This window comes from Salvelinus namaycush, chromosome 11, assembly GCF_016432855.1.
Source record: "Salvelinus namaycush isolate Seneca chromosome 11, SaNama_1.0, whole genome shotgun sequence".
NCBI classification, from domain to species: Eukaryota; Metazoa; Chordata; class Actinopteri; order Salmoniformes; family Salmonidae; genus Salvelinus; species Salvelinus namaycush.
The window spans coordinates 5937548-5965455 of NC_052317.1; the positions used below are offsets into that span (position 1 = coordinate 5937548).

A 27908-nucleotide genomic window follows, 5' to 3' on the forward strand; every position below is an offset into this window, starting at 1 on the left:
TCTCACATTAACTCATTTTACAGACACAAAAAGATCCCATCATGTCGAACAAACAAATTCTCTGTCGGCATTTATAAAATTGTACCGACATCACCTGTTTCCATCACAGCTGTCGTGATTTGTTATATACAATTTGACTTTACTCTCAATATAACTGTGGATGGAAACGTGGTAATTGATCAGATGTATTTTTACACCGTTTAAATATCTTCAGTGCAGCCTCTTTTTTGCATCTATACATTTTTTTTCACACAAAAAAACACTTTATATTTTATGAAATATATTGAACATTGTCTGTAATGCTGCAAAAATGTTGTCATATGGAAAATAAATTGTAAGTGTTGTGTATGTTAGACATTACTTATTCAAATTGCAATGAGATGACATATATGATCATGATCAAAAAGCATGTTTGAAATAATTGGGAGAACCAGGTTATATCTGTATATTTAAGGAACCTGACCCACACATCCCCATCACTGAGAGCAAACTTTAGATGGCTTACACAGCCCAACAGTGACATCTATGGATTCCCACCAAAAAGACATTTACGTAACATTTACATTTTAGTAATTTAGCAGACACTTTTATCCAGAGCGATTTACAGTTAGTGCATGGATCTTAAGATCGCTAAGAGACAACTACATATCACATTCGTAGAAAGTACATTTTTCAACGAAGTTATCAGCAAAGTTAGTGCTATGCGCGGGCTGATTTTTGGTCCTAGTCCGTTCCTGAAATATCAGCAACCCTATCCTTGTAATAAACCATGAAATGGTGACAACTCCTCTCCCATCAGAAGATTAAGCGTAGTTCTATCATATATCACCTTACACACAGGTCTTGTCTGGGCGGGGTCAAAGTTTGCCACAAGCGACAGGCGCTTCAGGACATGGCGAGGCCTCTTAAGCAGTGGCTGTACAAACACAAGGACAACCCCTACCCCACCAAGACAGAGAAGGTCCTGCTCTCCCTGGGGTCCCGCATGACTTTAGTACAGGTGAGCTGAGGCAAACCACACACCCCTCAAAGCAAGGTATGGGTTTGGTCATATGGATACTACCATGGAAGTAAAAGCAGAAGCCGGTCGGACATTTTTTTAGCTGACAAGTTGAAGTTCTGAAATTCATCAAATTAATGTTCCTTTTTTAATTTCTTTATGCTTATGTTGCAGGTCTCGAACTGGTTTGCCAATGCCCGGCGGAGGTTGAAGAACACAGTGAGTCAGCCAGACTTGAGTTGGGCTCTACGGATCAAACTCTACAATAAATACATCCAGGGCAACGCTGAGAGAATGAGTGTCAGCAGTGAAGACACCAGCTCTGAGGGTAAGAGAGACTGGGGGTAGGCTAAGCAGGGTTATAGCTGGGGATGTAATCTCAAAAATTCAAAGTGTTCATTTTAGCACTCCCCAAGTGTCTATAGTGTCACCACACAGAGTTAATGTTACACTTTTTTAAATTTCTGTAACTCTGTAAAAAGTAGAAAATGATCACCAGCCATTAACAAAAGATTCACGCTACAATAACACTGTAGGGTGTGAATTTATGCAGTGGTGGAAAAAGTACTAAATTGTCATACTTGAGTAAAAGTAAAGATACCTTTAATAGAAAATGACTCAAGTAAAAGTAAAAGTCACCCAGTAAAATACTAATTGAGTAAAAGTCTAAAAGTATTTGGTTTAAAAAAATACTTAAGTCTCAAAAGTAAATGGAATTGCTAAGATGTACTTAAGTGTCAAAAGTAAAAGTATAAATTATTTGAAATTCCTTATATTAAGCAAACCAGACAGCACAATGTAATTTTTTTTCCATTGATGGATGGGCACACTCACTCAGACATAATTTACAAACGAAGCATTTGTGTTTAGTGAGTCTGCCAGATCAGATGCAGTAGGGATGACCAGGGACATTCTCTTGATAAGTGTGTGAATTGGACCATTTTCCTTTCAAAATGTAATGAGTACTTTTGGGTGTCAGGGAAAATGTAAAAAGTACATTATCTTCTTTCGGAATGTAGTGAAGTAAAAGTAAAAGTTGCCAGAAATATAAATAGTAAAGTAAAGTACAGATACCCAAAAAAATACTTAAGTAGTACTTTAAAGTATTTTAACTTAAGTACTTTACACCACTGAATTTATGTTATGCAAAATCTACTCTCTGTGTATTTTTTTTACTAATAGAGTTGCTGACCTTTTAACACTGCAGTTGAAACTTAAAAATGTATGTTTGAGATATTCAGCCTCTTTTGGAGACCAAAGGTAGTTGACGGAGGACAAACACTATTATTATTATTACATTTTTTTGCAGATGATGAGTGTCACTTACAAACTCCATCTAGCCAATCAGAGCTCTCCAGGCCCTCACTTAAGAGTGTCATCAAACAGGAGAACAGGACTGATCCTGCCTTCAGTGACGACTATGTCTCTCCACCCCCCAAGTACAAGAGCAGCTTGCTGAACCGGTACCTTAACGACACCCTGCGACACGTGATGGCAACCTCTGATGACGTCACAAATTCCCACCTGAGGAACCACTCAGGGTCGTTCAGCTCCAACGAGTGTGACGACGACCTCGTCTCGCCTTCTTCCTCTGAAGCAGAGGCAAACTCTCTCTACCATATGGGTAAGAGGTTTCTTTGGAGACACTTTACTTGAAACGCTGAACAAAGTCTACAGAACGCTGCCATACGCAGGATATAAGAGATGTCATATGCAGACATACTAGCTAACGTACTGTAGCTTTACAATGACTGGACTCGGTTGTGGCTCAGTGACTTGGCATAACGCTAACCAACTAGCTTACTTCAAGGGTTAACGGTAGAATATGCAGAAATAGCTCCACCATTTCCTGGTTGCTAAAATTTGAATAGTTTGCCTAATTTTAGTTTACGTGACAAAACAAGCAGTCATTATGTAGAGAATCATTGTATCGTCTAAACCAGGGATGGGCAACTCTGATGGGGGTGGGGTGTGTGACGCACTTAAGCGTAGTGGGTGCGGAGTCAGGCGCATGAGGCAGAAAGTACTGAGTAGTGTTTTAATTAGGCACAGGGAAAAAATCGTGCGTGCCAACACTCATGGGCGCAACAAACACAATACCCAAAACCAGGACCTAAATAGTCCAGAGGGAAATCCCAAAACGTAACACGCTACCAATACACTACCACACACAAAACACAGTGGAAAAATTAAGCCCGCACAAAGAGCAGGCGGGCCGACCAGCTTAAATAGCCCAACTAAACGTAAACAAGAAACAGGTGTAACTAATAAGACATAACCAACAGAAAAGGGAAAAGGGATCGGTGGCAGCTAGTAGACCCCGCCGAGCACCGCCTGAACAGGAAGAGGAGCCACCTTCGGTAGGAGTCGTGACAGGGGGCCACAAAGTTACATTTTAGAGTTCATTTTGTGTAATTCTGCACAATTTGCCATGGCGTTTAGAGAACATTTTGCTGTTTTACAGCAAGCTTGCTGCATTTCTACACATTTTGCTATGGGGCGGAGAGAAGATTTAGCAATTTTATAACAAATTTCATGCAATTCTGCAAATTTTGCCATGAGGCGGAGGCATAGCTATGGGAAGATATTTTGCATAGGAGGGTGCTGTGAGGTGTAGCCTAAGCATAGGAAAAGATTTGCAGCCTAAAGTAAATGGAAATACATTTGCCAAAAATATATAATTACTCCTGTCTACTGTATACAGAAATAAAATTATTCAAAATACTTCACCAGAGAGCATGACTTTATTAGCTTATTTTAAAGTTTTATTGTTTCAAACCTCAAGCGTGTAGGCCTATGCCTAGTTGGGAGGCCCTCAATTTGGGCAGCGCCAGTGGCAACAGGTCTAGCTGATTATTAAGGTGTGGCTGTCAGTGAACCGCAATGCATCTAAAATATGTGAAGATTATGTGTCTTCAGTATAATTTGAAATGTTGAGACAAGAAGAAGGGGAGGGGTGTGTGTGGCAAAGATTTAGGCAAGTCTCCCTCCAGAATGGCTCAGCTGTCTCCTGCCAGTTCTTGCACATTATTGTTTTGTGTTAATTGTTTGCCCTTTGATTGTTAATTTTCATAAATTCCCCATTACACGTCACCAGTAGTAAATTTATCGTTAATCCCCGTCATTTGGTTACATTCATTTCTGTTAATGCAAGGATTAATTAGGCCTACAGTCATTTACTGTGAAGTTGGAGTGAAAGCGTCACAACCTGCTACACTTGTGAGAAACACGTTTTGGTTTATTTCATACCATCATTTCCGAGTTTTGTCAATGTTTTCATTGTATTTTGTTTGAAGCGCTCCATGTGAGCAATGAGCACGTGTCTGGTTTTTCTGTCCTCTTAATGTTGATGGAGCGTGCGAGCATTAGCACACATAGGCTAACTGGATGTCTGCTTTCTGATTGTCTTAACTCACCACCACTAATAAGCTAAGCTTCTTAGTAATTTTTGTCAATAAAGTTAGTTAATTTAAAAAAAATCCATTGTGAACAATATTTCCTCACAGTATTTGAAAAATCTTTCCAACACTCTCCCCCTCGATAATCACCAGGCTTCGGTGTGAAAGAGCAAAATGTCATGCTCCGAGTATCCCATATATCCAGTGCCTCATAAATTAGCCTACCTGAACATGTTTCCTTTTGCGCATAAACAGCTGTGTCTGTCCGGAGCTCACTGGTGTGGAAACTCTTAGGGCCCGGAATAGGCTAGTTGATATAATGTTGCAAGTTCGCAAGCTTTGAGAAACAAAAAGCATAGATATAGCATACATAGAACAGATCTACCGCATCATAGACTTGCTTTCAATGCGAATGGCAGATCTATAACTCACATTTCTATGTGCATTTGGTCGCGTCGCCCAAAAAGTTATATTGCAGCTTTAAGATTTGCCGCTTTAGGTTTGCAGAACTTCTGTTCATTCAGTTGGTCTTATCTGTCAATGTTGAAAGCTTTAACAAGACACAACTAGGTTAGAGGGAGATATCTTTGATATCTTTTGGGTGCATTTCAGGACCTGAAGTTAGGAGCACTGCCCTGAATCAGGTTGTCACGCCCTGGCCTTAGTTATCTTTGTTTTCTTTATTATTTTAGTTAGGTCAGGGTGTGACATGGGGGATGTTTGTGTGTTTTTGTCTAGTCGAGGGTGTTTGTAGTGTCTAGGGGGTTTTGGTAGAGTTTATGGGGTTGTGTTCAGTGTAGGTGTCTAGGTATGTCTATGGTTGCCTGAGTGGTTCTCAATCAGAGACAGCTGTCTATCGTTGTCTCTGATTGGGAGCCATATTTAAGGCAGCCATAGGCATTAGACAGGTTGTGGGTAATTGTCTATGTCTAAACGTTAGTAGCTTGTGTCTGCACTTTCGTTTTGTAGCTTCACGGTTTTTTGTTAGTTTGTAAAAGTGTTTCGTGTTCATCTTCGTCAATAAAAGGGAAGATGTATTCGTATCACGCTGCGCCTTGGTCCACTCTTTCACCAGAAGACGATCGTGACACAGGTTGACAATTCTAAACTCCAGGAAGGTCCTGGAACAAAAGCAATAGCTAATAAGAACTTGTGCTGACATCTAAATCCAATGCTTATAAAATCCTTGATCTTGTTTAGCCAAAGACAAAGTAGTAGACTACTTCATCAGTCCTATGATTTCCATGATCCATATTCTAGAGTGCGTTGTTTCCTTGCCATGGTGGAAAATAGCAGATCTCAGGGTCAATTACAGAATGTCTGAGATTTTATTGTCCCCAAGGTGAGACATAAGGACCTTTGCCAAAGTTTCTGGTACAAATGGCGTTTTCAATGTGGATTTTTGCTTAGACCCTAATACTAAAGCACCACAGACTTGCTTCTGGAAGTTCGAATAACTATATCCACACTCAAAGTTGCAAGTATAGTTTCTCAAATTGGTTTATAAGCACATTACAGTATATATCACATTAATTTCTTAACTCATTAGCCTATTTCACAAAATACCTAGTTTTAGGGTAGGCTACCAACAGAACATTGGTAGAACAGAACATTACATTCAGATATCAAGAAACATTTCGGATTTCTATACAGGCACACAGCAATTTTGTGGGTGTGTCCCTGGAGTATTTAGATGGTGCTTAGAGCTTCTCTGGAATGGGAGTGGAGAGCAGTGCTGAACCTTGATGCAGTCTCGAAAGAACTCAGAACGTTAACGCTTTTTTACACTGCACTAGGGAGGGGTAAAAGAGTCACTACGCCTATCTGGGACATGCTAATTAGTGTTGTTTCTTGGATGTCCAATATAACGACAGGTCATCAAACACTAAATTTGCCTGCCAAGTGAAAGTCTTCAGAAAGCGTCTACACACTGGGGATCTTGACGTTGAAATATGCTGTTAAACTATAACAAGTGGTCGTTCCCTTCGAGGAGCCAGAGACGAATAAATCTTACTGGATTCATGTTTTATATGGAGTGAGGACACTGCACACTTTTTTTTAACCTAGTTTGTTGCAAAATGAAAACATTCATGCTGAGACAGAAGTTCCTCGTTTTCTGATACCCTAGATGAGCAGTTCTAATTCTTGGTAGCTTGGTTTCAATCTGTCTCTCAATTAGCAACTGATTTCGAATCTGTAGTGCCAATCCAGCTCTGACTAACTTTTGAGGGCAAGTGAAAACTATCTGCCCTGCATCCCCTTATGCAACACTACTGTATGAGTTCATGACTTCTATGATCAGAATGGAAATGTTATTTTCAGAGTAAGCCAAGGAATTTCATATTTGTTGTAGTTGATGTCCCAGGTCAGACTTGGTCTGAGAGACGCTAACATGATTGTTAAGGTCTTGTACAAAACACTATTTCAGTCAAATGAATGGAGAATTCTTGTAAAACATAAATGACGCAGGGACAAACACAGCAGAGTCCAATTTCCCCATAATGATTTACATGTGCATTTGTATTTAGTGATAGGTTTCCAGAAAGTACTGTTTTATTTTTTAAAACATAAATGTCAGAACCACCAAGAAAGAGTAGAGACATTCAGTAGCAAAATGTGAGAGGCGTCAAATGATTTATTGTCTGCCTATAGTTGCTCTTGGCCTGGGCCTTGTTATAGAAATAGGAGTCTGAGATGTTTCAGGCAGCGAATATTGAAAGCGGCATTTTGTATGCTCGCAATTGGCCTCTAATTTCCCTGCTCACAGCTCCCTGAAGATAAATATACTTGACTTTTCTGACTTGTCTCAACAAAACAGATAGCCCTACTGCTGTGTTCACATGAAAAACATGTGCGCAAACATGCAAATGAACACACTATTTCTTACTAATTTATAAACCGAATCATAAAAAAAAGGATGATAACACCCAAACTATAAACAAAGTGCATTTTGTAGATTGATAAACCAACATTTGAGCTCAAACCAATATGTTTAGTGGAACCAAAGACATCCAGAAGGTGAGACACTGCCCACTAAAGATCCATAGAGGGAGTATTACAGTACATGTCGCTCATTCACACAATACTCCCATACACATTTCTATGGTGTATGATGATCTGCAGTACTCAGCCAAACATAAAGGGAGAGAGGGCAGAGGGTGGATTGAAAAACAGTTAAAAAACTTTCTGGATGCAAACGAGCTCTGGAGACCTGGAAACAGAGTGTCTGCGTTCATGACACTGCACAGATATTGTATTTTTCCATCTGAAAAGGCACAGGAGAAACATAATTGCATTTGTTTTGGCCGGAGTGCTTATGAGCAGCCAGACTGGAGTACTTCAGTGAGTTAAGGCCCTCTGGCGCAGTTAAAGTGCACATGTGCGCACACACACACACACACACACACACACACACACACACACACACACACACACACACACACACACACACACACACACACACACACACACACACACACACACACACACATAGACACATAGAGAGAGAACACATATGCAAACACTGTAATGCACACAGAAACTGAAAATTATGAATAGAAAACACAATGCCAACACACACTCATACACAGTACCAGTCAAAAGTTTGGACACACCTACTCATTGGTTACTACATCATTCCATATGTGTTATTTCATAGTTATGATGTCTTCACTATTATTCTACAATGTGTGCAAACTTTTGACTGGTACTGTATGTAAATAAATATATGCGAAGTATAGGTTCCAGAAACTCCATACTTTATCATTAATTGGCCTTTCCTGTACAATAAATGTAATTCGGGCTTTTTTTCTATCCATGTTTTCAGACACAGTGAACTATGCATCAACTAGATGTGACAGGTAAGAGTATGTTTGTTTGTTTGTTTATGGACCCCTTCTATCCAGTGTACCATTCTTTATATCGAGTAGAAGCGCTCCAGATGCATAAGAAAGAAGACATATTCAATTCACAAGTCCAGCATAAAGATGTAGTATTATTCATAAACATGTACTAATGCAACATTTCGCTGTAGCACACCCACATTGGGATGAGCAAATAATGGCAGTCTAGGATGATGCATTTCTATTGATACCTGCTGTTGTCTGTTAGTAGGAAGTCTCCCTGTTGTGAATGATGATTTCATCTTGGGGAGTGTGCATTAATGATACGGTCTAGGCTCTAAATCTCTAAATCTCTCCTTGACGTCGTTCGCAGTGAGGGGAAGAGTGAGAGAGGCCAGAGGAGGGAGGAGGCAGAGTGGAGAGAGATCCACGCTGCAATGGCTCTGACTAACTTGGCCCAGGGGCAGTGCTGCGCCACAGGGACTACCACCACCAGCTGCATCATCCAAAAGTCCTCCCACATCTCAGAAATAAAGACTGTCAAAGTGTCCCTGCCAAACAATGTCTAGACCACTCCGGGGTGAAGTTTCTCTTGATCTAGGCTTCCCCTCCGCCAATCATAACCTTAACCATTAGTGGGGACAACGCAAAACTGACCCAAGATCAGCGTCTAGGGACAACTTTACCCTTCACCGTCTGGACCAGGGCCACTCTGGTCCCTTGAATGACATATCATTTAAATAAGAAGTGTTTACACCCTCGTGTTAAATGGTAGTAAGTAAAAAAAATATAAAATACTAAGATGAAATCGATTTAACACTTAATACCAATGTAGAGTGAAGGCAATAATAACCAGTGTTGGCCAACTTTACAGAGTTACATAAACTCTGTGAAAATGTTAAAAGTGCACTATGGCATTTTCTGGTTGTTAAAATTCTAATACTTCACCTAATTTCAGTTTGTGAAAAAACAAGCAATTATAGAATCATTGTACCATCTAAACCGCTGTGAAATATATTTTCCATATCCAACAATATTGTATTTTCAGATGTTTGAAGTTTGTACAAAACTGAAAGTGAAAGATGCAAAAGCTAAACTTAACCGGAAGCATAGAAATAGTGCACATACAACAGATATACTGCTTCTTAGACTTGCTTTCAATGAAATGACAGACACAGTAACTCCCAATTCTATGTGAATTAGGTTGAGTCGCCCAAAAAGTTACATATTGCCATTTTTAAAAAGCTTACACTTTCGAAGGCATGAAAATGTATTGTGGGGCAATAGACAGTGTACATTTTTATAATTTTAGAGTTGATTTAACACTTTCGATATTGTTGTGAAAGAGAAATCTGAAAGGACAAATGGTTACCTAAATGTAAATAGATCAATAGTGCTGTAGCAGTAATGCATAATAATGTGCTATTGAGAGCAGCAAATTTCAGAGTAAAAACAGAACTTTATAACACTAAATACCTGTTTTGGAAACCTTTCCTTTGGTAGTCTCACCTCATGGTCTGGGTAACATTGTTTTGCTTAGTTTCTCGCAGTAAACAATGTCCATGTAACCATATAGCTTTACATCTGCTTAAAGTGCAGACACAGTGTTGATTCTTGTTTCTTTAGAATTGTCAAGAGTCAGTGTGCAGCAGGTAGGACGGAGTCAGGCGCAGGACACAGAAGTGAGTAACAACGTACTTTACTCGGAAAATCACAAACAAATTCCATACAGGGAAAAATATTCTAGCTCGACACAACAGAGCGACTACTTAACAAAGAACAAACACGCACAAAACCATGTGGGAACCAGAGGGTTAAATAGGGAATAAATGATAACGTAATGGAAACCAGGTGTGTACAATCAAGACAAAACAAATGGAAAAAGAAACGTAGATCGATGGCGGCTAGAATGCTGGTGACGTCGACCGCCGAATGCCGCCCGAACAAGGAGAGGCACCAACTTCGGCGGAAGTCGTGACAAGAATGCTGCTGGCTAGGGATATTTCCTCCAGAAACCAGAAACCTACAAGCCTACAAGAAAGCATATATTTAACCTGCCGAAAAGATCATAGTTCTTTCCATTAACCACGCTATGCCTTAAGGTATTCTTCTGAGTCAGTATTTCTATCGGCTGGTAGATGGTGACATTTGTTGGGTCAATGTGTGTATTTTTCTATTTGTAACCATGATATTTGTTTGATTACATGAGAACTATATTTTTCACTATATACTGTATATACTGTATAACCATTTTCTATTTTTCTCAATTACTTAATTTATATTAACTTTAGGAGACTGGATTTGTATCCTAAGAAAAACTATTATCACAAAGTAGAGGTGGAAATACTTTGAATGAACTGCAGCTATTTGAATAAATACTTAACTCTTGTTAATCCTATCCTACTATACGTCACAAAAAATGATGAAACATGCATTTTGTTCTTTGCTCAAAAACCACTTGTGTCTTGGTCTTATAGAATGAGTTTTAAGGCTGCACAACCATATAACATATGCTAGTATTAGCTGGATAAAGGACATGGGAAGCCTTTGACATTTGACAGAGTGGACTTATCGTGTTCTATTTGGGAAAATTCTCCTGACACTGAACATAAGCACATAATCATACATTGGGCTCTGAGACGATTCCCTAAAACATAGCTTAGTAGTATTTTCCACTGGTCCCTTTCTCAATCAATCAATCAAATTTATTTATAAAGCCTTTTTTACATCAGCCGATGTTACAAAGTGCTATACAGAAACCCAGCCTAAAACCCCAAACAGCAAGCAATGCAGATGTAGTATGACGGTGGCTAGGAAAAACTCCCTAGAAAGGCGGGAACCTGCTTTGGTGACATCTTGAGAAGTGTGTTCTCAGTCTTGAATGTTGAGGTAGGCTTGTGGACATACACTACCGGTCAAAAGTCTTAGAACACCTTCTAATTCAAGGGTTTTTCTTTATTTTTACTATTTTCTACATTGTAGAATAATAATGAAGACATCAAAACTATGAAATAACATAAACATAAAGTGGAATTATGTTTACAAATGAATTAAAACTGAAAAGCTGAAATGTCTGGAGTCAATAAGTATTCAACCCCTTTGTTATGGCAAACTTAAATACGGTGCATTCGGAAAGTATTCAGACCCCTTGACTTCTTCCACATTTTGTTACATTACAGTCTTATTCTAAAATGGATAAAAAAGTTGTTTTCTGTTCATCAATCTACACACAATACCCCACAATGACAAAGCAAAAAAGGTTTTGGGGAATTTTTTGCAAATGTATTAAAAATACCAAAACTGAAATATCATATTTACATAAGTATTCAGACCCTTTACTCAGTACTTTGTTGATGCACATTTGACAGCAATTACAGCCTCAAGTCTTCTTGGGTACGCTACAAGTTTGGCACACCTGTATTTGGGGAGTTTCTCCCATTCTTCTCTGCAGATCCTCTCAGGTTGGATGGGGAGCGTCGTTGCACAGCTATTTTCAGGTCTCTCCAGAGATGTTAGATCGGGTTCAAGTCCAGGCTCTGACTGGGCCACTCAAGGACATTCAGAGACTTGTTCCGAAGCCAATCCTGTGTTTTCTTGGCTGTGTGCTTAGGGGCTTTGTCCTGTTGGACGGTGAACCTTCACAACAGTCTGAGGTCCTGAGCGCCCTGGAACATGTTTTCATCAAGGATCTCTCTGTACTTTGCTCAGTTCATCTTTCCCTCGATCCTGACTAGTCTCCCAGTCCCTCCCGCTTAAAAACAATCCCACAGCATGATGCTGCCACCATCATGCTTCACCGTAGGGATGGTGCCAGATTTCCTCCAGATGTGACGCTTGGCATTCAGGCCAAAGAGTTCAATTTTGGTTTCATCAGACCAGAAAATTTTATTTGTAGATATGAGATTCCTTATATAAATAAAGTATATATATTTTTTTACATTTATACATTTGCAAAAAATCTAAAAACCTGTTTTCACTTTGTCATTATGGGGTATTGTGTGTAGAATGATGAGATTTTTTATTTATTTAATCAATTTTAGAATAAGGCTGTAATGTAACAAAATGTGGAAAAAGCCAAGGGGTCTGAACACTTTCTGAATGCACTGTTCAGGAGTTAACAAGTCACATAATAAGTTGCATGGACTAGTTGTGTTTAATAATGGTGTTTAACAAGATTTTTGAACCCCTACCTAATCTCTGTACCCCACACATACAGTATTTATACCTGTGTTCTCTGTTTGTCTGCCAGTTAGTTTTGTTCGTCAAGCCTACCAGCGTTTTTCCCCTTGCTGTTTTTAGTTCCTGTTTTGTCCATTCTGCCTGCCCTAACCTTGAGCCTGCCTGCTGTCCTGTACCTTGCCCCACCACACTGGATTATTGACCTCTGCCTACCCTGAGACTACCTGCCTTTCTGCACCTTTTGGACTCTGATCTGGATTACTGACCTCTGCCTGCCCTTGACCTGTCATTTTGCCTGCCCCCTGTTCTAGTAAAACAACTTGTGTTACTTCGACACTGTCTGCATCTGGGTCTTCCCTAAAACATGATAGAAGCTGTGGCATGTTACATTTCACTGTAGAACATGTCCTGTACATTGTGTCTCAATAAAAGAGGGTGTATTATACACCTGTTAGCATAAGAGAGAGCTGATGGAAGCATGCTATTGTACATACAAGAATAACATTTATTTTTTAAAGTAGCAGACAAAGAGAACAGCAGACACACAGCTGCACATTACCATCAAACACAGTTGATAAACTATCCTTCCTAAATAGGCCTATGTTGCATGAACTATTTAACTTGTTCAATCAGTCATTTACATATACACAGGCTCAAAATACAATGTTTTGCGAGATAAAATTGAACCGGTATTGAAAAAGATCCCAAGAAACTGGAGGAGGAGATGAGGATGTGAGACAGAGGTGACGGGTGTGGTCTCCTGCTCCTATCCCATCCCACCAAATCCCCCTGTGGTCCTCCTCTCTCTCCCAGTGGTATCATTTCCAGCCCTCGCTCTCCTCCTCTTGAACGGTCTACTCTTCCTGAACGCTCTCCTCCTCTTCCTCTCCTGCCTCCTTTGGTAAACACAGAACAGGGCATGATTCACCCCTGGGTTATGCTTCTTCAAATAGACAATGCACTCTTAGAAAAAAATGTGATATCTAGAACCTACTGTACCTTACAGAAAAAAACATGATTTCACATGTGGAAAATCACATGAAAAAAATGATTTCTGAACACTTCACGTGATCACGTTTTCACATGTGTAGTTTCATGTTATCACGTTGCTTTACATGTCACATGTTATCATATAAGGCCACATGTGATCACATGAAAACGTGTTCATGTGGTTTTTCTGTAAGGACTAAAAGGGTTCTTTGGCTGTCCTCATAAGAGAACCCTTTGAAGAACCTTTTTTGGTTTCAGGTAGAATCAATCCTTTTGGATCCAGGTAGAAGCCTTTTGGGTTCCATGTAGAACCCTTTCCACAGAGGGTTCTACATGGAACCCAAAAGGGTTCTAGCTGGAACCAAAAAACAGTTCTCCTATTTGGACAGCCACAAGCACGGTGGTTGTTATATCCCTGTGTGCCTCATTGTTCATGTGCCAATAACAGTATCTGAAGATGATGATTGAAAAAGTCAAGATGATGCTGGGAGGGCCGTGGAGTTGTTATGCAGGAATGACGCTCAAGGACGGCTGCCAGAACCACTCTTTAAGGCTCACCAATCCAATGAGTAGGTTCATCACCAGAGAAAAGAGAAAAATAATCACAATAATCTAAGAAATATTTGTATCCCCTGGAACAATGTGCCAGAAAAGTCTAGATCAAGCATACCTTGAACTTCTTTCTACAGTCCACAGACTCATCAGATGTATCTTTTACATCTTATGTGTCGTATACTCTATGTACACTAAGTGTACAAAACATTAGGAACACCTTCCTAATATTGAGTTGCACCTTTTGCGCTCTGAACAGCTTCAATTCGTCGGGGTATAGACTCTACAAGGTGTTGAAAGCGTTCCACAGGGATACTGGCCCCAATGTTGACGCAAATGCTTCCCACAGCTGTGTCAAGTTGGCTGGATGTCCTTCGGGTGGTGGACCATTCATGATACACACGGGAAATTGTTGAGCACAAAAAACCCTGCAGTGTTGAAGTTCTTGATTCACTCAAACCGGTGCGCCTGGCACCTACTACCATACCCCGTTCAAAGGCACTTAAATCGTTTGTCTTGCCTATTCACCCTTTGAATGGCACACATACACAATCCATGTCTCAATTGTCTCAAGGCTTAAAAATCCGTCTTTAACCTGTCTCCTCCCCTTCATCTACACTGATTGAAGTGGATTTAACAGGGATCAAAGCTTTCACCTGGCCAGTCTATGTCATGGAAAGAGCTAGTGTTCTTAATGTTTTGTACACTCAGTGTACGTAGGCGTGTGGTGGGACATTGCTTGTCAGTGATTATTGAACTTAAACATAATAAACCACAGCAACGTATAAGACCTTGCTTGCTCAGTGGAAAAGCAGGTTTAGGTGGCATATACTGTAGAATCTGCAGTGAATACAATACAATGTACATGGGCTGCTCTCACACATAAAGAATGGACGTGAATATGGACATGCTTGAAAAGTAGCCTTGAAAAGCAGCCTTTCCTTTCAGTCTCTCTTTGCTTATCAGAAAGGCATTTGGAGAGGTCCGCCACACATTAATGGTACCCTGGTTACCATGTTAAAAAGGGGTTTTGAGGCTCTTGAGTGAAATGTCAAACCTAATTACCATAAATGATGTGTGAAAGATGGGTCCATTAAACCTCCCGCTTTAGGCTGGATGTGTCAATGTGCAGTTCATATATGCATAATCTATGAGCACAATTATTGTATTACCTCAATTAGCCACGGAATCTCTATTTTGAAAGCGACTATTTTTCTGGAAGCTTTGCTGCGCCATTTTCCCAACATTCTTCCCCACCTGGGCCAGCCCCCTAACAATTTGTGTTCATAGCCAATGAGCTTAGCTCCTCGACATTAGAGCGACAGCTAGCAAGATGCACACACAGCAGTGAGAGAGAGACCAAGGACGGGGTGCACATATCTGCATGTGACATAGTACGCGATTTTCGGGGATCACTTTTGACTCGTGAGCACTACTTTCAGAACTACTGGCTAAAAAGTATGCAAAAGTACTGGAGAATCTTTTATTACATTACCGGCATTTAACCTCCCTACAGATTGAAAAACATCTACATATTTCAGATCCGCTTATGTTTATTACTCACTGATATGCATATGGAACATGGAGAACCATTACCATAATAATAATTGTAAAATTAATTAAATAATTACTTTGTTGATCATGTTTAAGAATATTCCAACTCTGTTAAGCATATGCCGTTTACTACTACATCTTTGGTACGAATTTTGACAATATGTAACATTTTGTACCAGTTTCATCGCAGGACTTTTATTTTGAAAGGGAATCACAGCGATCACGTTCTTGTTCTTCTTACTCTTGCTTGGATCACACAGCTGACAGTGGATGCTTTTTGTGCCAGGCAGCTTCCGTTCTGTTCCCATCCCAGAATGCATTGTGACTGTCAACAGACCAAAATAAAGCCACTTACAAAACCTCTGGGTGGACATTGTGCACTGCTGAAGGAAAAACACAACAGTGATTGATAACAGAAAACAAAACATTTTTTAAAAAGTCTAAGTAGTTGTGTCATATGCAAAACCGAGCGGACCAAGTAACACTATGAGCAGAGTCACTATCCTGGCATCCACAGCGCTGGTCGGTGCACTAGGTGTTGGATATACAATGTTTTTAGTGATTTCCCCAGGAGAAGAAAGAAAGAAGGAATTAATTCAACATTTCCCTGAAGCTAACCCAGTGAGAATGGAGGATATAAGGAGGAGAAATGCCCTTGTGATGCAGTCGCTTAAAGATGCTGCTGAGGACAGTGACTTGGACAGAGCATTTGCGGTGGCCAGAAATGGACCATGGGTGTGCAGAAAATGACACCAGAAATAGAGGCATGCTCAACCTGCTGTCTTCTATTGAACGTCCAGATGAAGGGACAGATGACTTCAGTAGAGTGATAGTGTAGGCCCTGCCTCAAACTTACGTGCTCTCCGTCACCTGGGGCTGCATGGCAATTTGCCCTAAAACAGCCCTTCCCCCCTAAAATGTATCTCTCTCTCTCTACAGTATCCAGCGGACTGACTATTGGAATGTGTGAGAATAATACTATAGCATTCATGTTTGTTATCTATTTGAAAGTTGTTCATTGAGAATAACTAATTAATACCTTGGATTCTCTTCTCATTACCATTTCTTAATCTTATTGCACATGGTTTCACTATATTAAATGGAGTCAGATAGTAAGATGTATTAAATGTAGATTGTTAAATATTATTTTCCCTACAGTAGTTACTGAGGCAAATCGTCTGCCATAGGCCTATAATCTTGAAGTTCATTTCCTGTTTAAAGACACAAGATGTTTGCTCTGACTTTGGGTATGAATGTAAAGGAGTGCAAGTGCTTTGTTTCATCACATAAGATAGTGTTCAAAATAAAAACATCCGTTTGCAAAATCCATTAATTGACCAAATCCTGTGTTACAGGGAAACAAAACATGTATTATAAGAATATTGTTGTTGGGTGATTAGCCATTATTGCTTCTAGATACTTTATTGTATGATGAGAGATCGTAAGGCACCTATAGGGTCATTACAGATAAGATAGTACTTTATTAATCCCCCAGAAGGGAAATGTTGATTACACCAGCCAATACAGAGAACGCCAATAAATACACAATAAAACACAACTAAAAACACACTAAAAGCAGCACATACAGTACCAGTCAAAAGGTTAGACACACCTACTCATTCAAGGGTTTTTCTTTATTTTTACTATTTTTCCAAACTATAAAATAACACATGGAATCATGTAGTAACAGAAAAAGTGTTATATTTGAGATTCTTCAAAGTATCCACCCTTTGCCTTGATGGCAGCTTTGCATACTCTTGGCATTATCTCAACCAAATTCATGAGGAATCCTTTTCCAGCAGTCTTGAAGGAGTTCCCACATATGCTGAGCACTTGTTGGCTGCTTTTCCTTCACTCTAAAGTCCAACTCATCCCAAGCCATCCCAAGCCATCTCATCTCATCTCATTGTGGAGGCCAGGTCATCTGATGCAGCACTCCATCACTCTCCTTCTTGGTCAAATAGCCCTTACACAGCCTGGAGGTGTGTTTTGAGTCATTGTCCTGTTGAAAAACAAATTATAGTCCCACTAAGCGCAAATCAGATGGGATGGCGGGTCGCTGCAGAATGCTGTGGTAGCTATGTTGTCTTGAACTCTAAATAAATCACTGACAGTGTCACCATCAAGCAACCCCACACCATCATACCTTATCCTCCATGGTTCACTGTGGGAGCCACACATACGGAAATCATCCGTTTATCTACTCTGTGTCTCACAAAGACACGGCGGTTGGAACCAAAAATCTCTCATTTGGAGTCATCTGACCAAAGGACAGATTTATACCGGTCTAATGTCCATTGCTCGCGTTTCTTGGCCCAAGCAAGTCTCTTCTTCTTATTGGTGTCCTTTAGTAGTGGTTTGTTTGCAGCAATTAGGACAATGAAGGCCTGAATCGTGCAGTCTCCTCTGAACAGTTGATGTTGAGATGTGTCTGTTACCGAACTCTGTGAAGCGTTTATTTGGGCTGCAATCTGAGGTGCAGTTAACTCTAATGAATTTATCCTCTGCAGCAGAAGTAACTCTGGGTCTTCCTTTCCTATGGCGGTCCTCATGAGAGCCAGTTTCATCATAACGCTTGTTGTTGTTTTCTGACTGACCTTCATGTCTTAAAGTAATGATAGACTGCTGTTTCTCTTTGCTTATTTGGTCTGTTCTTGCCATAATATGGACTTGGTCTTTTACCAAATAGGGCTGTCTTCTGTATACCACCCTTACCTTGTCACAACACAACTGATTGGCTCAAACGCATTAAGGAAATCAATTCCACAAATGAACTTTTAACAAGGCACACATGTTAATTGAAATGCATTCCAGGTGACTACCTCATGAAGCTGGTTGAGAGAAGGCCAAGAGTGTGCAAGGCTTGCTACTTTGAAAAATATCAAAAATAAAATATATTTTGATTTGTTTTTACACTTTTTTGGTTACTACATGATTCCATATGTGTCATTTCATCGTTTTGATGTCTTCACTATTATTCCACAATGTAGAAAATAGTAAAAATAAAGAAAAACCCTTGAATGAGTAGGTGTGTCCAAACTTTTGACTGGTACTGTAAGTGTTCATGTTAATAACCCTCATAGGATAAGGTAAAAAAAGATCTGTGGAAACATTGTTTGACTCCTAGGTAAAATAAATCTGTCTAACATTACACTGAATGGTCCAAACAGATACTGTGGAGGGCGTGGCTAGTGTTGGTCTCTATGCTCTTGAGCTGCTTGACGATCGGCTTATTCAGAATGGGTTCTAGATTGTCCATGTGGGTGCTGATGGAAGAACCAGCTTTCTTTATAATTTTGTTCAACCTGTTGGCATCCTCCCTTGTGATGTTAATCCTTAACAGCACATCATTACAATAATTTTATATTGACAAATTCCATGGTCCAAAATATAATCAGTCAAATAAAGCTATTTCATAAGATACCTTTCAAATGGAAACACATGGACCTTCATAGTGGAGACTGAACCACCACTAGAGGGCAGCAAATGCTTGGCTGTTACTCTACAGGTTGTGGAGGTATGACACTGGCAAATCCTATTTAAACCTACAACATATGAGAGAGTGAGTGTGTGTGTCTTTGTCTGTCTATTTGTCTGTGTGTGTGCAGGTGCTCTGTCCCAGCTGTGGAAGCGGGTGGGTTGTGCTGTTGTGTTAGCACTTCCAAGTTCTCAGGAGGCCTTTCTGTGATTTTACACCTGCCTGTTCACACTTTGTCACTACCGCACCTCTCAACACTCCATCACACATTTCAGCCCATCTATGGGAAGACTGGCCGCTATTTTCAACTGACTGATATTTTTCCTGTTATACTCCTCACAAAAGTAACACATTCTTCGAGTAATTTGATTGACAGTGATATAGAAGGGCTTAATTAAGAAAGGTGTTCCTGGACCATGCGGACTGTGTGTGTGTGTGTGTGTGTCCAAATGGGTACGTTTGTACGTACTGTGTGTTTGCATGCATATGTACTGTGTGTATGTTTTTACATTTGTTTGTACAGGGAGTAATTTAGTTTAATTTAACTGTACAGGGAGGATCCGATGAAGGATTAAAAGGAAGGGGAAGCTAAGCCTGGGAAAAAAGGCATATTACAACCTACGTGTTAATGATAATTGCATAATTGTGATAATTGCATTGTTTGCTCTATAACCAATTAGTTAATACACCACTGTGATATGCAGTGCCTTCAGAAAAAAATTCATACTCCTTGACTAATTCCACATTTTGTTGTGTTACAGCCTGAATTCATAGTTTATTAAATTGATTGTTTTTCTCACCAATCTACATGCAATACACCATAATGACAAATTGAAAACTTGTTGAACATGAAATACAGAAATATATCATTAATATAAATATTCACACCCCTGGGTCAATACATGTTAGAATCTCTCTGGGTAAGTCTCAGAGCTTTGCACACCTGGACGGTACAATATTTGCCCATTATTCTTTTTTAAATGATTTAAGCTCTGTCGAGTTGGAGAAGCAAGAGAGAGAGAGAGAGCTAGAGAGACATTTCGTCATTCTTTCCCCCAGTTTCACCTACATAGATAGCCTACATAGATAGAAAATGTAGCTGGCTAGTTAAATTAATCAAACCACACTGCTCAAACAGAGGGATGCTATCTTAGCTAGCTGGCACTCTTCCAAGTCATGGTAAGCTTTTTGTTTTATTAAGTTATTACCACCGGGGCCCGCCTGTCTAACTGCTTACTGACTATACACTGTAACGTTACTGCATGATTGTAGCGGGTTTACTAACGCATTAGTTATATTAGCTATGTTGACTAGGATGTTATTTTAGCTAATATGGGGACAATGATGTAGGCTGTGTGTAGCGGTTATGACATGGTTGGGCTTCTAAAGGGTTTTTCGTCTGGTCACATACAGCTGATGTGTTGTTCAAGTCCACAAACGAAGGGAAGAGGGGGAGTGCATAGAGGCTAGAATGAATACAACGTGGCTGCTATGAAAGTGAACTCCGTTCCGCTGATTCTGTTGAAAAATGTTTCTTAAACGGAAGCAAGCGAAACGGGGATAAAAATACCTGAATTTGTCCAATAGAAACTCTCATTTGCACCCTAGATAAGCTAGATGCAGGAAAGAGTGTGCCAAGCGGTATTGAATGTGTCACTGTCTGTCCATGTGTCACTGTCTGTCATCTCAAATTTTTCTCTCGACCTTTGTGCACCTACGTTGTAAACTTTCATTCATAGGCTAGGTTGTAGCAACCCCATTGATGTGTATAGGGAAAATGTGAGTATCATGTAGGGGCCTAAACCTATCGATGTTACATTGAACTGGGTGAATGGAATATGAACGACAGTCATCCAACATGCTGTAATAGAAATAAGGCCATGCTTATGAAAAATAAATTGTCCTCCCTCATCATAAACGGCACAGATCGCCACTGACACGTCTTGTGTTCAAGATCCTAAATGGCCTGGCTCCCCCTCCACTTAGTACTTTTACTAAAACAGAAAACCCAAACCCATGGCAGCAGATCCAAAACGTCTGCCATGACAGGTGACTGTATAGTTCAATCTGCTTTCTTTGTGAGAGCTTCCCATGTCTGGAACACATTGCCATCAGACACAACTGCACCACCTATCACATCTTCACAAAAACATAAAGACATGGCTAAAGGCCAATCAGACTTGTGAACATAATCCCTAGCTGTGTATTGCTGCTCTCCATGTTATCTGCGCCATGTTATTGGGGCTCCCGAGTGAGGTAGCGGTCTAAGGCACTGCATCTCAGTGCTAGAGGCATCGCTACAGACCCTGGTTCAATTCCAGGCTGTATCACAACTAGCCGTGATTGGGAGCCCCATAGGGCGGCACACAATTGGCCCAGCGTCGTCAGAGTTTGGCCGGGACAGGCTGTCATTGTAAATAATAATTTGTTCTTAACTGACTTGCCTAGTTAAATAAAGGTTAAATAAAATAAAAATAGTCCAAGAGGTGACAACCTTGGTTTTAATGGTTTATTTGGTTTTGTGTAATCTTTCAGTGCAAGATATTGCTTCCATTTCTGTCTTGCTGAGAAAGACGACGTTCAGACAGAGTTTAGTGAAGACAGTCCCAAGATAGTACTGCAAACTAAAGAGATGCATGTGGAACAGTGCCAAACAATGGAGAGAAATCCCACTCTGCCCTATGGGATGGGTGTTAAAATAATCTTGCCTGCTAAATTCATTACAGTACTTTCATACAAGTGAGAATTTTTCAGTTGATATCATGCATGAGGATTTTGGGCAATGTGAGGTGAAATTGCTACAACACATGCAAAATGAGCATTTAACCTCAAAAGAAATTGACATGGGAATTTAGAGCTTCAACTATGGTTATACGGAAAGAAACAACAGACCCCCTGCAGTGAAGTTACTCGAGGGTTCCAATGATTTGGGCTTAAATGCCATTCAGTCTTGGCGTCGACTATGCAATCTACCACTTACCTTTGGTGACTTGGTGTCTCCAAATGATCAACACTGGCATTTGCTGCTTTTGTTGCTTCAAATAGTCAACATTGTATTTTATCTAGTGTTCTCAGATAGTATTACAGCCTATTTGAGTTTGAGTTTATTTTTACAGGGACAGTGCACATTAATCAACGTTTCAGTAAAAGTGCCGGTTTTAGCCAGCCAGCCGTTAAGAACAAATTCTTATAGAAAATGACGGCCTACCCCGGCCAAACCCGGACAACGCTTGGCCAATTGTGCCCCACCCTATGGGACTCCCAATCACGGCCGGTTGTGATACACCATGAATTTGGTGATTGTACAAGGGAACCTTACAGTAACTCACTTTCCAAAATGTTTATATCTCGTACAATTGGGTCAAGTAGTGAGTGAAACCCATAGGTTTTTATGTCTTGAGCATGAAATAGAGAAACCAGGTGAATATTGAACAGAGAAATTCCAATTTGGAGAGACAGTTCTTAAAGTAAAGTAAATTGAACCCAATTTATGCATGCCACGCGTCGATCCAAGAGGATTAGCGTCAAGCTAAAGAGTCAGTCTTTACAGGAAACTGGCAACAATTATATTGGGTGTAAAATAGAATCAGTGTTTTGGGCAAATTGAAAATTCTTTCAGTGTATTGAATTCTGAAACCAAAAGGCTGAAATATTTCTCAGAAGTGGGGAACTGTAAATCCAGTTGAATATGTTCAAAGTCTTTTTGTAAATAAACTCTAACATCTACAAAATGGGGTACGTACATGAATTTATCTGTAACAATAAACTGGTCATATGTTCCAGTGGTTCTATTGCATTGTGCCAAGAACATATTCAACTGAATTTACAGTCCCCCACTTCTGAGAAATATTTCAACCTTTTGGTTTCAGAATTCAATACACTGAAAGAATTTTCAATTTGCCCAAAACACTGATTCTATTTTACACCCAATATAATTGTTGCCAGTTTCCTGTAAAGACTGACTCTTTAGCTTGACTGTGGATATCATCAACTATCTTTTAAATGGAACTGACTAAAGTGTTCACTGTTGTTTTACCAACTCCCGCTGATTTGAGTTGAGCTATTGTTGCGGCACAATTATCTGCAATACTCTTATTATACAGAGCTGAATCACAATGTGAGCTTGGGGCTGGCACATCACCAAAATAGTTTGCTGCAGAACTGTTAGTGGGTGTTAGAGGGGCCTCCACCATAATTAACAGAAACTGCTACGGATCGCTCTTCATATTCCCTGTTAAGATACTTTCTAAATCCAGACAAAAGTGACAAATACATGTGAACAACCAACCTGACCACACTATAAACAGAGATTTCCCTGGACAAAGACTGTGGATTAACTTCAGATGTTTTACAATGCTATTGGCATTTGCCTGGCGGCATTCGCAAACAAAACAAAACATTTCTGTCTCGAACAGATCTGTTTAATGCAACATCCTGGCCCTCAGCTCTGCTACCCTGCGATTCGCCTTTGTTGTATCGACGTCAATGTCGGAAATTGTCATTTGGAGAAATGTGTACATGTTTGCCAGACCCTGACTGTATGAGGTACCAAAGAAAAAGTGAGCTTTGAAAAGCTCATCAAAACAGCCCAGTGAGCCAGATGCCTTACACGGTACTGCATGTTTGTCAATCACTACTTCCGGTGATGCCATCAAGATGCTGCTGGATGCTGGTCCCTGCCTATAAGACAATAATGTATTGTTAGAACATCTACTATTAATTATCACATCTACTAATAGTCTCCCAAGCCAGACAGTAGTGATTCTAATATGTATTACGGTGTTATAATGCCACATAGGTATTATAGGGAGAGGGGTGAAGGGGAAGAGGGTGAAGGAAAGGGGGGGTCGGGGATCAGTATAGCGCAACAGTTTGTCTACAGCAAATTTGTGTTGAATTGTAGCCTGACCTTGATGAACTTCATAAGATGTTCAGCTGCGTGTCTTGCTGACATCTTTCCCGTCTTGTTGCGGCCTTGAGAGGAGGGATGCAGAAGACGGATGATAAGAAGAATGGACGACATGCCACTGTCACAGCCTAGAAACACACATTTTAATTTAACTTTCAGAACATGTCTGCCAGTGCTGGTGTGGGTTAACATTTAACCCACTTCCCTTTCAACCACAATCCTAAAATTCTTCTCCCTCCCACATGTACATACTAGAACTTCATATTACAGTTTAAAGTGGTATGCCTGTGCCATTTTCCACATCAGCTGTGGACTCAGCGTTGTGTATCAGGTCCTGAAGCACAGTTGGGCCATGGACAATTTTTTGGTAGTAGGCAAAGGTCAACTTCATCTTTTCTTTAACGGTTGCTTCATCAGAAGTGTGTTTCATCAGCGCGATGGCCTCTGGACACTGCCCTTCTTCACTCAGCCAGTCTTTATCCGTGAAGAGGTCTCTGTTCAGCAGCTGGTCCACCTTCAACCAAAGATTAAAAAGGAGAGGAACACACAACACTGGTATAAACAGTCCAAACAAACCCCATTACACTGAATCTTGAGGAAAAACCATTAACAAAAAAGTCTCACTCGGTTGTGAACACACCCTCACATGCCTGCATCCAAGCGAGCACAAACCATACACACATAAATAAAATACAATTACTGTATGTATGCCAACCACCTGACCCGCCTGTTAGTGATCTACGAGGGGACTTTATTCTTCCCTCTGCAGGCTCCTTTTGCAGGTGCTTCAGTCTCCATGCCAAGTAGCCACTCCCGTCTTCTGCATTGTAATAGTAGGCCTTGATAAACAGGCAAATAAGAAACAAACCTTTGCTGGAAGAAAAGTTTAACAGTTGCAGGGACTGTTTAATGTTTAATGCTCCTCAGTCACCTTCACATACACAAAGCCTGATTTATGTCATTTTCAATTGCAAGTGACCGAGGAGGAGCATGTAAACAACAACAGTGCTATGTTAGACAGCTTTGTAACTTGAAAAGTGATTCGAAAAATGCTGTTTACCATTTGAACATCTGGTGATGTGAGTGAATTGGGACCCAGAATTATTTCGTACTCACAGTCAGTTGATTTTGGGGTCGGCCAGGTACGGAAAGAAGGAAACTATTCCTCTTGCATATGCTTCCTTCACATGTCGTGGGGGACTTGTCATGATCCTAAAAGAATAATAATGACTAGATTGATCGTATTACGTCTGGTGCGGTCAGTCAAGCTTTATGTCCGAGCACACTCGTTCATGATCCTTTCCCCCTCCAGCTTTTCACTGGAGAATGTCCTCAATCATCTAACAAAAGGCACAACAGACACAGACCCTAGTACACCAGGGTTCTTTCTCAAAATAGTTTTGGGTGATTCCTCGCCTCCCTTCTCAAATCACATTTGATAATAAGACCCAATGTCCCTCTTCTAATTCATTGTTCCGTAGTTGGTTTTCAGAAGGATGAGACGAGGACACAAGGAGGCAAGGATAGACAAATTGAGAAAGAGCTCAGTGGTAGCCAGCCATCCTCCTGGAGAGCTACTGTGCAAGCGTTGGTTTCAGCCCTGCTCCAACACCTGGCTATATCACTAAGCTGCACATTAGGATCTTCCAAGATGATTTAAGTTGATAAGAGCAGGACTGGAAAAAGCCTACATACTAAGTAACTCTCCTGGAGTAGGCCAACCCAATATCACAAAGATGGAACCTCAGGAAGATCAATACAGTTTTGAATGATAAAAAAGACAATCAAAGCAAATAACGAAAGGCTTACTTTGGCTGCACTATCTTCCTCTGCTCTCCTGTTTCTGCTAGGACTTTGTGTCAGAGTAACAGTGTCATCAGAATCTGATGAAACAACAACATCCACAGAGCAGCTTGCAGAAGAGCTAAAAGAATCTGCTGATCACATGAATAAATAAATGCTCTGTTCTCAACAATGCTACAGGGATTATACAACCAAATTGCATATCTGTGTCTTTACATTTGATTGTTAGTGATACACTAAACCCCATTTAGCATGCTATAAATGTCAGGCCCAAATAATCTGTTAAGAAATCATTAACCTACAATTCTATATAGGATGTTGAGATAAGACATACAATTAATGGGGCCTGATGTGATCTGTGACATGCCACAGAATGTGTGACGTGTGACTCCATCCCTCCAAACCTTGGACCCCTGGCAAATTTCCCCCTCTGAAAAGTGTGTTTGGTTTTTAAATGTCTCAGCGGTGCCCCCCGTAGGCTTTGGGGGACGAGGTGGCCCCCCATTTACTGTACCATGCCTGCAAACACCAGACCTCCGTCTGGATCCGGGTGCCAGAACTGGGCAAACAGTTGTGCTTGTATGAACGAATACATTAATCACATCTCTGTACTTTTGACAACTGCTACTCATTTCAGGAAACTAAGCGTATGTCTTGCGTCACTACTCTACAGGAGAGGCATTTGAATGTAAACAAAACATTTTTGTTGCATAATGCATTTTTGGGGCAGAAATGCCTTCTGGAAAATGTGAACTTTCATGTGCCTCAACAACAAACTTGTATGCCATCTGTAAATACTAATAAAATTGTTAAATTACGAGCCTAGTTGGTTTAGCCACTAAAAAAGACAGGAAGACACTTCTGTCTATAACATGAGCTGCTCAGGATGTGTAGGTGATCCTTTTTAACTATGCTATTTTGAAACAAATTACGAAGAACTGCATAAGTGTTGCTAATGCTCTCCACTTTCTGAAGGACAGAGTTTTAAAATCAGTGGAATGCCCGGTGGAAGCAGAGTATGACAGTGCATTCAGAAAGTATTCAGACCCCTTGACTTTTCCCACATTTTGTTACATTACAGGCTTATTCTAAAATTGATTAAATAAAACAAAATCCTCATCAATTTACACACAATACTCCATAATGACAAAACGAAAACAGGTTTTTAGAAATGTTGGCAAAAAAATAAAGAAAGAAATACCTTGTTCAGACCCTTTGCTATGAGACTCAAAATTGAGCTCAGGTGCATCCTGTTTCCATTGGTCATCCTTGAGATGTTTCTACAACTTGATTGGAGTTCACCTGTGGTAAATTCAATTGATAGAACATGATTTGGAAAGGCACACACTTGTCTACATAAGGTCCCACAGTTGACAGTGCATGTCAGAGCAAAAACCAAGCAGTGAGATCAACGGAATTGTATGTAGAGCTCCGAGACAGGATTGTGGCAAGGCACAGATCTGGGGAAGGGTACCAAAACATTTCTGCAGGATTGAAGGTCCCCAAGAACACAGTGGTCTTGATCACTCTTAAATGGAAGAAGTTTGGAACCACCATAACTCTTCCTAGAGCTGGCCGCCCAGCCAAACTGAGCAATTGGGGGTGAAGGGCCTTGGTCATGGAGGTGACAAGAACCCGATAGTCACTTTGACAGAGCTCTAGAGTTCCTCTGTGGAGATGGGAGAACCTTCCATAACGACCATCATCTCTGCAGCACTCCACCAATCAGGCCTTCATGGTAGAGTGGCCAGACGGATGCCACTCCTCAATAAAAGGCACATGTACTTTGCTCCGTTCATCTTTGCCTCGATCCTGACTAGTCTCCCAGTCCCTGCCGCTGAAAAACATCCCCCACCACCATGCTTCACTGTAGGGATGGTGCCAGGTTTACTCCAGACGTGACCCTTGGCATTCAGGCCAAAGAGTTCAATCTTGGTTTCATCAGGCCAGAGAATCTTGTTTCTCATGGTCTGAGTCTTTAGGTGCCTTTTGGCAAACTCCAAGCGGGCTGTCATGTGCTTTTTACTGAGTAGTGGCTTCCGTCTGGCCACTCTGCCATAAAGGCCGGATTGATGGAATGCTGCAGAGATGGTTGTCCTTCTGGAAGGTTATCCCATCTCCAGAGGAACTCCAGAGCTCTGTCAGAGTAAACATAGGGATCTTGGTCTCCTCCCTAACCAAGGCCCTTCTCCGCCGATTGCTC

The 27908-nt window shown here is 40.5% G+C and overlaps 1 pseudogene; it reads left to right on the top strand.

The window, feature by feature from the left end:
- The first annotated feature begins 614 nt into the window (after window positions 1-614).
- The window catches only part of LOC120056237, a 57657-nt pseudogene continuing 30363 nt past the window's right edge, over window positions 615-27908 (top strand).